The following is a 9928-nucleotide window of genomic DNA, read 5'->3' as shown; positions in this document are numbered from 1 at the left end:
GGGGACGGTATGATTGTGGCACCACTCAGTGTTCAAACCAGCACGAACTACACTGCTGCAACTTTCACACCGTTGGAAGTGAAACCTACAGGTAATTTTGATATCTTCAATAAAAAACTACTAAACTAGTTTCAGTATATAACTTTATTTTGATACAACAAACTTCCACTAAACTATTACAGGTTTTTGTTTTTACAAGTTTATTCAGTATTTATAAACAGTCACTAAACTTGTTTCTGTGTATGTGTAAACTATTTTGTTGATTTAGAAAATATTTTTTATTTTATATACTGCCATAATTAAATACTTTATATAAAAACTTATTAAGCGTAAGTTTCGATCAAGCTGATATTTTCTTAAAAGTCATCTTTTTATTTTTCAAAGTTTATTTTCAGCCATTGCCGACACATGGTTTTCAGTTTCGCACTTTTATATTGCCACAGTTGGAACAGTTTCTTGCGCTGTAGCCATAGGCCTGGAGTAGGATAGAAACTATTGTTAGTATCTATAAGGGTATATTATTAAATCCACCCGCATTCAAAATCCACCCGATTTTTTATTTTATTTATTAGTTTATTTTGTATATATATATATGTATATTTTTTCACTTTAAATGTTGTCCCTAACCTTTACCCTCGATCAGTAAGCGGTTCTCGAATTTTACTTGGTGGATTTTGATCGCTCGGATTTTGAACGCTGGTGGATTTTGATCGCGAGTGTGTTTTGAACGTGTCCCTCCATAAGGGGGGTTTAGACCCTATTTTGTGCTAAAGGCTTTGAGTGTTTGACTCTTAAGTCTGCTGAACTTACCTAACTCATCAAGTAAAACTTAATAACTAATAAAAATGTAACTTAATGTATATAGTTTCTTTAATGAAGTGAAAAATATATCAGTTGAATAAAACTAAAATAACACAACATTTCTAAACAATGGAGAACACTTGCATTTAGTTTATTTACATCTGAGTCCAAGTACAAAACTCTTTTTTCAGATCATAAGTTGCTATTGTAAGTAGATAGTTATTATGTAACTGAGAAAAAAACGCTGCTCGAATGCTATTCTGTCTTATTAACAGATTTAAGTCAAATCAGTAAATTCCTTTAATTGTTTCAAAATGTTATACAAGTAATTAGAAAGAATTTAATTTAATCGAACCGAATTAATGAAAAAATATTTAAAGTATACTTTTGCTCAGCAGGCCACATTTACATGATTTCGGGCCGCAGAATTTTCTTTTGCGGGCCGCATTCCATACAAAACAAAAACGTGCTCGCGAGCCGCAATTTGCCGGCCCCTGGCCTAATGCAACAACAACGCAAAAAGTAAAATGCAACTGACACGTTAAATTGAAGTAAGATAATAACAACACTGTTTCTTCTAGCGCAAGCTGGCAGAAATTTCTAAAAATAACAAAGTACATTTATTTTGTTAGTATAGAAATTTTTAAATAGAAATACTTTAAAGAAGACAAAGAGAAGAAGATAAATTTAAGCTAAAAATTTGGTAAATATAAACAAATATATTCAAAAAGTATAAATGAACAAACTCAGAATTCGATAAAACTGTTTATTATTTTAACATATAAAAACGTGTATCAGTTAAAAACAAATTGAGCACTCTGAAAATTGTTATTACTAAACTATTATTAAGAAAAAATAATAATTTTCTGAGTTCAAATAGTTGTATATATTGTTTAAATTTAGCAAAAATGTTAAATTGTATGGCCATTATTTTTATTGTAAATTAATTTTTTGTCTACAACTTATGTATATGTACATTTTTTTAATTTTAGAAATTAAAATTTTTATGATAATTGTTTGACAACTCGTAACTAATTAAAAGGCTACGAAAATTGGAAATAGTTTGTTATTAAAAATGTTTAATAGCAATGTTTAAAAAACAAGTATTTATTTAATCAGCTTTATATTAATACTAGTTACTACAATTGTGCAAAATAGCTTAACTTCAATTCTTAAGTTTTAGATAATGAAAATTTATTTTAAATAAAACGCATTAAATACGTACAAAGTTTTAATATCCAATACGTAACGATGTTATAAAGTTTTTTTACTATTTTCGATTAGTTTTAATAAAAATAATGGAAATACAAATGTCTAAAAAACAGTAAAAAACAATTCGATTAAAACAACATTAAAAAAAAAAATAATAGTCTAATTCCAAACAAACAACTAATTAAACTGGGTATTACCCACACCCTAGGAATTTTTTCATTAAATAAATATTTACTGGTTGTATTAGTTTATTTACATGAATTGAAGTATTGTTCTAGTAACGTAATGTCATTGTACTATATAATTGATAACTTTATATATTTTGTTAGTAAAATTATATTATAATTTTGACACTTAAATTAGTTATTTCGCACAGTTTTATTGTTGAAAATGTCTAATATAAAAAATAATCGTCGTCAAAAAGACTATGAAAACATCCTGTGTATTTATCTGAAATGGGTTTTAAAAGTTTAATTATCCCCACCTGTATTTTGTTTCTTATAAATAAGTAAGTTTAAAGGCAATTAAAGCAGGGTCCGGATCACAAAGTGAAAATGGCCAGCCTACTATCATTTTCAAAATTTCAACAGAATCCGACACCAAATCTCAAATATTAGTCTTTTGATAAGTTTACGATCATTATCTTATTAGCTAAACTAACACTAGCATTATTATTTTCTATAAAAATTAACTACTTTTTGATATAGGCTAAAGTAAGTTTCAAAACTTACGAATATGTAATAATTTTAGTAAATATTAAAAAAAAAATTCAAACAAATTTTATCATCATAATACTAGTATTTAGACTTAGAATACTTATCATTTAAAAAGTATATATTACACGTTTTGAGTTGTGGCCCTTTAAATTATTTTGAAGTAATTTTAGTTGCCATGTAACCAGATAAATTTATGGTTTTTAAAATGAAAATTTAATCTATTTTGTTTGCTGTACCACAAAAAATGGTTTAAACTACATCTTGAACTATTAAGTTTAAATATTTTTTTAGATTCTTTGTAGAATTATATTTAAACTTATTTTAAATAAAAAATGTATTTTGAATAGTAGATTGCTCAAAACAATCTATGTTAGTATGTGATCTTCTAGACACGTTATTTTTTAGCTAAGAGCCTAATTTTTAAAAATCGATTCAAATCTTGATTTTAAGTTTCTCCTTATGCCGCATTTTAGATAGGATCTTGCTGGATCTAAATAACTAATAAGAGCAGTTATAAAATTATTTTGAAACGTACATAACTAAAGAAAAATTAATAAAAAGCTACCTAAAATTACAATAAAATTACATTTTGCATTAATGAATCCAGAATGTTTGGTACTTTTACAAAATTTAATCGATTTATATAGCAGTGTTAAAATATTTATAAAACTTGCTATAAAAGTGCTTACAAAAATTTTTGACGAAAAATATAAATTTACAACTTCACTTTATTGGCAAATTTATACACTTGATTGAATAAATAAAATTATTTTGATTGAACTCGACCACTACCAAAAAGCTAACCATTTTTTTTTGTTATTTTGAACTTAAAAAAAAAATTCTAACCATTTTTTTGTTGATTTCAAAAACTAATTGATTGGAACTTTTTTTTAACTTGAATGATAAATCTTTCTGACTTAGTGAGTGACTTAGGTATTGTTTCCATTTCTATCATAATGTTGTTATTAGTATATTGTTTAACAAAAAAACGCTCCAAATTTTTGATACTAGGATCTGGTGCACGAAGAACCTCTCGGGTATTGAGTGGCGCACAATGGATATCTTTTAATTTTTTTTACAGGACAAGATAAAAAAAAAACTTTTTTACCATTTCATAATTAATATATATATATTTTTTGCTTTTAGTAGACTACTTATTTAATTACTATTTTGTGGTCCATTATTTTATCAATTTAATTAGCAATAACAATGTTTAGTTTTTTTCTTGAAACCGTTTTTAATCATCAAACAGTTTTCAAAATTATAGAAAACTAAATAAAAAACTAATTTAAAACTTATTTGAATAAAATGTATCAAAACACACACTTTCAAAGTAAAATTTATTCAGGAAACGTGTTTGAAAAAAAAGACAGTTTTGAAAGCTCTAAAAAATTTAAAAACCGAGTTTAAAAAATCTAAAAATGTCAAGTTGTTTCAAACTTGAATAAAAACAAAAAAAAATCTGAAAAATAAAAAGTTCTACTGACTTTGCGTTGGTTGAATTAATCACATACCTGGCCAGAAACCTGGCACTTTGCCGAGTAGATTGCGACACGTAGTCATATTTGTGGTATTAAAAAAAGAAACTAAACTTTATTAAAAAAAAAACGAAAGATACAAACAAAAAGCTTAATCTCCCTCACACTGGTAGAAACAATCGCTGGACACGTAGTTGAACACTTTGCCCGAGTTTTCGGTCGTGTCAAAAAACACATAGACGTAGTCGTTGCCGTTATCGTAATTGGGGAACCCCGTTAACCAGCCCTCGACGTCGTTCTCGGTGATGACGTCACCGCTTCCCTGCTTCTTCATCGCGTACAAGTCCTTGTTGAAGCTCCTGGAGAAACCGATGCAAACGTAGTAGACGTTGTTGCCCTTCGGTATTGAAGACTCTTTGTACAGTTCTCTGGTATTTTTGAAAAAAAAAAAGATTTTAATCACCTGATAACGCTTGTTTAAGTTTTTGAAGCTGCGTAAATGTAGTTATTGTTTTTAACTATTAAAATTTAAAGTTAATTGTTGGCCAATAGAGATCGTAGCGAAACAATTTCACTGGAATATATAATAAAAACAAGTTTAAACAGTATTCGTTTTTTATCAAACTCATACATGTTTCTATTTGTTATCAAGTTAATACTTTTCAACGGAGCTTTGAAAAAAATAAATACTATAGGGAAAGAACAGAAGCTGAAGTAGGTGTATACATGTGTTTATTAAAAATAAGAATTATTATTATCGATTATTGTACATTAAAGGTTAATTATAGATACAATATATAATGTTAAATCTGACTGTTTAAAACTAAATATTATTTGTAATTATTAAACCTAAATTATGATAAAAAAAAGTGAAGTATAAGATAAAGTAACTAATTAAAATATAAACCACTTACATGAAAGTTGAAGAAGTACTACTCCGTAAGAATAAATTTTTGTTACGTACTCGAAAAATAATTTTTAATTGCGTCACAACATAGAAATCAATATAGTATCTATTATTAACCTTTAGTAGAGAATAATCTATAATATTTATTCTTATTTTTAATAAACACATATATACACCTGCTTTAGCTTCTATTCTTTCCTTAAAATACTTATTTTTTTACAGAGCGCTGTTGAAGCGTGTTAACTTGTTAACACATAGAAACATATGTTAGTTTAATTAAGAATAGGTGTTGTTTGATTTTTTATTGCTGTAGTTTTTATTAACTTAAAAAAAAAAAAATAAATAAAATTACCAATCTTGTAAAAAAATAAAAACTGTGGGAATCGATTTTTAAAATTCAAATATATAATCTCCTAAAAATAAGTTTGAATACAGTTTACCGTAATTGTTATTTTGTAAGTGTTAGTGTGTAATTTATGAAAAGACAACTGTTTATTTCATTTAATAAAGTTAAACAACAACCAAAAACATTTTTTAAAGTTTCTACGTACAAATACATAAATTTACCTTTTATTTTTCGTTTTTTAACAGTAAATTACTCCATACTAAGATAAAAAGTATAGCTTCAAAGAAACTAACAATCTTCCTTCTACTGTAAGCAGCCGGGGATCGGAGCTCCACAGATGACCTAGTCCTTCATCCCTACAGTAATCGTTTGCATCCGTCCAAGTCTTGTAAGGATGAAGGGGTTTCGAAGGTTGCGACGTTGATTCAGTTGTTTCTGTAACTAAAAAGATAATCGTTTTTTTTTATTCTATAGACTTTCAGTTAAGTTGTAAACTTGTTAGAAACATTAAAATTGTTTTTTATGCTGTTTTACTGAATAACGAACAATGTGTATGATACTTAAATTTAAAGTAGAAAGGAATGTATAATAAAAAAGGTTAACAAAAATTTTTTTGAATTGAGGTTTAAAAAATTTAGCGCTTGTAAATTAAGTTTTCGATCTGCCTGGTCTAAAAATTGTTTAAAAAAGTAAAATCTTTAGAGCCGCTTGATTTAAAGGTGCACTTTTTAGAAAAACATATGACGTTTTAGTTGTTTAAAGTTAATGATCTATTCCAAACTCAAGCGATGCTGCATTACAAGCTAAACAACAATAAAACATGTTAATTTGACCATACAAAACTTAAGTGAACACCAGTTACAAACAAACTTATTTAAAGTGCATTCAATCGTGAAACAAGTTTAATTTAGTATCTACTTTTAATAAAAAAAAGCATATGGAATTTGTTTACTTAAAAAAAGATAAAACTCTATAAACTTTCATTGGTAATGACTGCATAAATTTGAATAATTTAAAGAAAAAATCTAATTCACCTTTAGTAGTTTTAGGAATTGCTGTCGAAGTTTGTGGTACACTTTCTGACATGAAATAATCTGTAATTATAACATATTAATATACAAGTAGCTTCTTAACTACTTAAACGTACAAAATTCTTTAATACTTAAACAGTTAAAAGTTAAAAAAAGATATGATCAATACGTTTTTCTTGTTTTAAATAAAAGATCTACACTAAACTAAATGCTTGAACGGGCTAAAAAACAATAAAACATACTTTTTTGACCATACCAAACTTAAGTGAACACTTCTGTTAAACAAACTAATTTTGAGTAAGTTAAATTCAGAATAAATTTATAATACATAAAATAAAAAAAATTAAATGCTTATTAAACTAGAAATTTCAATAATTTTTTTTTTGGTTTTTGATTGCGCAAGTTTAAAATCAGTCACCTCTCGCGAATCTACGCACGTTTTGTCCACACAAAAGTGCGTAAAACGTGAGAACGTAACTAAACGAGAAGTAGCAAATATACCTAACCTACTATACTTTTTTTTAACACCATGTAAGACAAGTTAAATCTTAGGTTAACAAAGACGTTAGCTAAAAGTATGAGATTTATTGAGTTGAAATGAAATCTATATTGTAAGGAATTGAACATTGTACCTTGTTTGATTAAAATGTATAAAGGAAGTTAAGAAACTTAAAATATAAAGAACAAACTCTTAGAGTTCAATAGGGTTTTTATGAAAGACACAAACTAAAAATTCAAAAGTCTTAATTCTATTAAAATAATTTTACCTATATGTTTCGAAATAATTACTTTAAAATTTTTTTAGATGCTCCTTTCACTATTGGTGCCAAAAAAGCTGGAATCATGTAAAAACCTGGAAATACCTGACATTTAAAAGTTTATCAAAAAAATTCGAAAACTTGAAACTTGAGAAGTTTTGAACAATTTTAATAAGTAATATGATAAAGTATAATGAGATGTAAAAAAAATCTATCATATATATACTTTCTATTTTTTTAGAACTCTAAATTGCGTAACTAAACGAGAGTGCGTAACCAAACGAGTGCGTAGAATCACGAGAGGTGACTAATTAAAAAAAAGCTGAAACACCTTTAGTTGTTTTAGGAATTGCTGTCGAAGTTTTTTGTACACTTTCTGACACGAAATAGTCTGTAATTATGACTTATTAATAAACAAACAGCTCTTTAACTACTTAAACGTACAAAAATCTTTAGTACTTATACAATTGAAAAGGTATATACTAAAAAGGTTGCTTTTCAATTATTTTAAATAAGGAAACACTGCGGTTTTTATATTAGAAATACTGCTTTGTTTTTTGAGAATTTTGTCAGTTTTAAAGTTAAAAAAAAATTATTTTTGAAAAAACATTTCCAAATAAAAACCTTTGTTCATTGGAAATTTAAAAATGCCGTATCCAAACAAAAAACCCAATGCTATAAGACAACTTAGAACTAGTATCAGTGTCGTCATGACAAAGCATTTCAATGGAAATGACATATTGCAGATAGCTTGTAGTTTAACAGAAAAAAGTCCAAACTAGATAAAGTGCAGTTATCTGAATAAAATTAAGTTTAATGTAGTATATACTTATTGCCTTTGTCACGTATAAAACAAAATTTAATTTGAAAACAAACAATATTATTTATATTTATTATTAACTAGAATTAAATACGATAGTTTTATTTTTTAGTTGATTAAACAAACTATTTATAACTCTATTTGTTTTTGAATAAGTTTCTCGATTCAAACTTTTTACCGCTATTTAAATGAAATTTAAACTACACGTTTATTTTGTTTGAATAGCACTACTTACAAATTCAAAAAATTAAAATATTTGTTTTAATGTCATATTTACTAAATACTTAATATTTAGTAAACAACAGTAAAACTCTTTAGTACTAGACACAATTTTTTTGTTTGATATTTTAACAATGCATTGCTTTAGAATTTGTTTTACTTAAAAAGAATAAAAAATTTTATGACTAACGCCATGCATTAAGTAAATTACATAGTACTTGCGAACAAAAACTTTAACCTAGTTATAATTGAATAAAAATATTTAAATTCGGTTGTATAACACTTTTTGACAACAGCCTAATTGTTTAAAGAAATTAATGCTCATTTATATAACAGCTTTTCGTTTTGATATATAAAATTGCTTTAATATATATATAATTTTAAATACACTACTTGAAAAGTTTGTTTCTGCAAATGAGAATTAAGCTTATACTATACGTGTGTAAAAATTTTTTTGCAGTACCAAAAAAAAAGCACGTAGGTACTTAGAAAAGATAAAAGTTAAGAATCTTAAATATTCTATTCTAAACCTTATTAGTTTTATTTTTTTAGCACTATTCATAGGTAGTATTTATTAGTTTTATTTTCACCTATTTAATAAAACTATAAAACAAGGGTTCTTAAGTAACAAGCAAATAGTTTATTTATTATACTCAATAAATACTAACACTTATTTATGTTTTTTTTTCTTGACAATGTAGAACTTAAAAACATAAGAACAGTTTAACCATTATGAAATTTTAATTTTGTTTTTACTTTATGTGTAATTAATCTGTAATTTATGACTTTTATGTATATCATACAATAAGTAACTATATTTTTCATGCTATTTTTATTTATTTAAAAAACTTTTAAGATAGTTGTTTAATGAATTAAAGTTAAGTTACAACACAATGCTTTTTAAACTAATTTTTACAAAATGTGAGCGATTAATTTGTTTTTGTGATTATCAAAAGTGTTTTAAAATATAGACAACGGAATAATTTAATAAACTTGTAATTCATTCTACTGCAAATTAGTATTACAAAGTTTAATTTGAAAAATAACTTATAATTGAATAAAAAGTTCTCTACCAAATGTTACTCATAACAGTTTTAATAATAATTTTTTTTTTGTAAGCTGAAAATGCTTTTGGATATTTTTTACAAAGTATTTAAGTGTATGTTTTGGGTTGGGTTGAAAGATTCACAAAGGAAAATTTTTGCACGAAGGGTCACTTTTGCACGACGGGTCAATTATGTAAGAAAGGTTACTTTTCCACTAAGACACTTTTGCAAGGGTTGAAACTTTTTTTATCTTTATCTATTTTCTATGTTTTTTTTACTATTAATTTTACCCCTTACCCTTGGTCAGCTTTTGTTTTCTTATTTTTTTTTCTGGACTCATTCTTTATTTATTTATTTTTTTACTATCACTGTTACCCCTAAACTTTACCTTTGGTCGGTAACTTTTTTTCTTTTTGTTTTTCTTATTATTATATATAAATTTCAACTTTTATTTTTACTTTTAATGTTACCCCTAACTCTTACCCTCGGTCAATTTTTTTTAATTAAGATATTTTTTTCTTTTTTATTTGTTTTATTTTTACAGTAACTTTTAGCTCAATTCTTATCCTTGATCGGTAACTTTTTCAATTAGTT

This window comes from Thalia democratica, chromosome 6 (genome assembly GCF_965202585.1).
Source record: "Thalia democratica chromosome 6, ktThaDemo2.hap1.1, whole genome shotgun sequence".
Taxonomy (NCBI): domain Eukaryota; kingdom Metazoa; phylum Chordata; class Thaliacea; order Salpida; family Salpidae; genus Thalia; species Thalia democratica.
The sequence above is the reverse complement of the archived record's forward strand: the minus strand, read 5'-3'. Positions refer to the sequence as shown.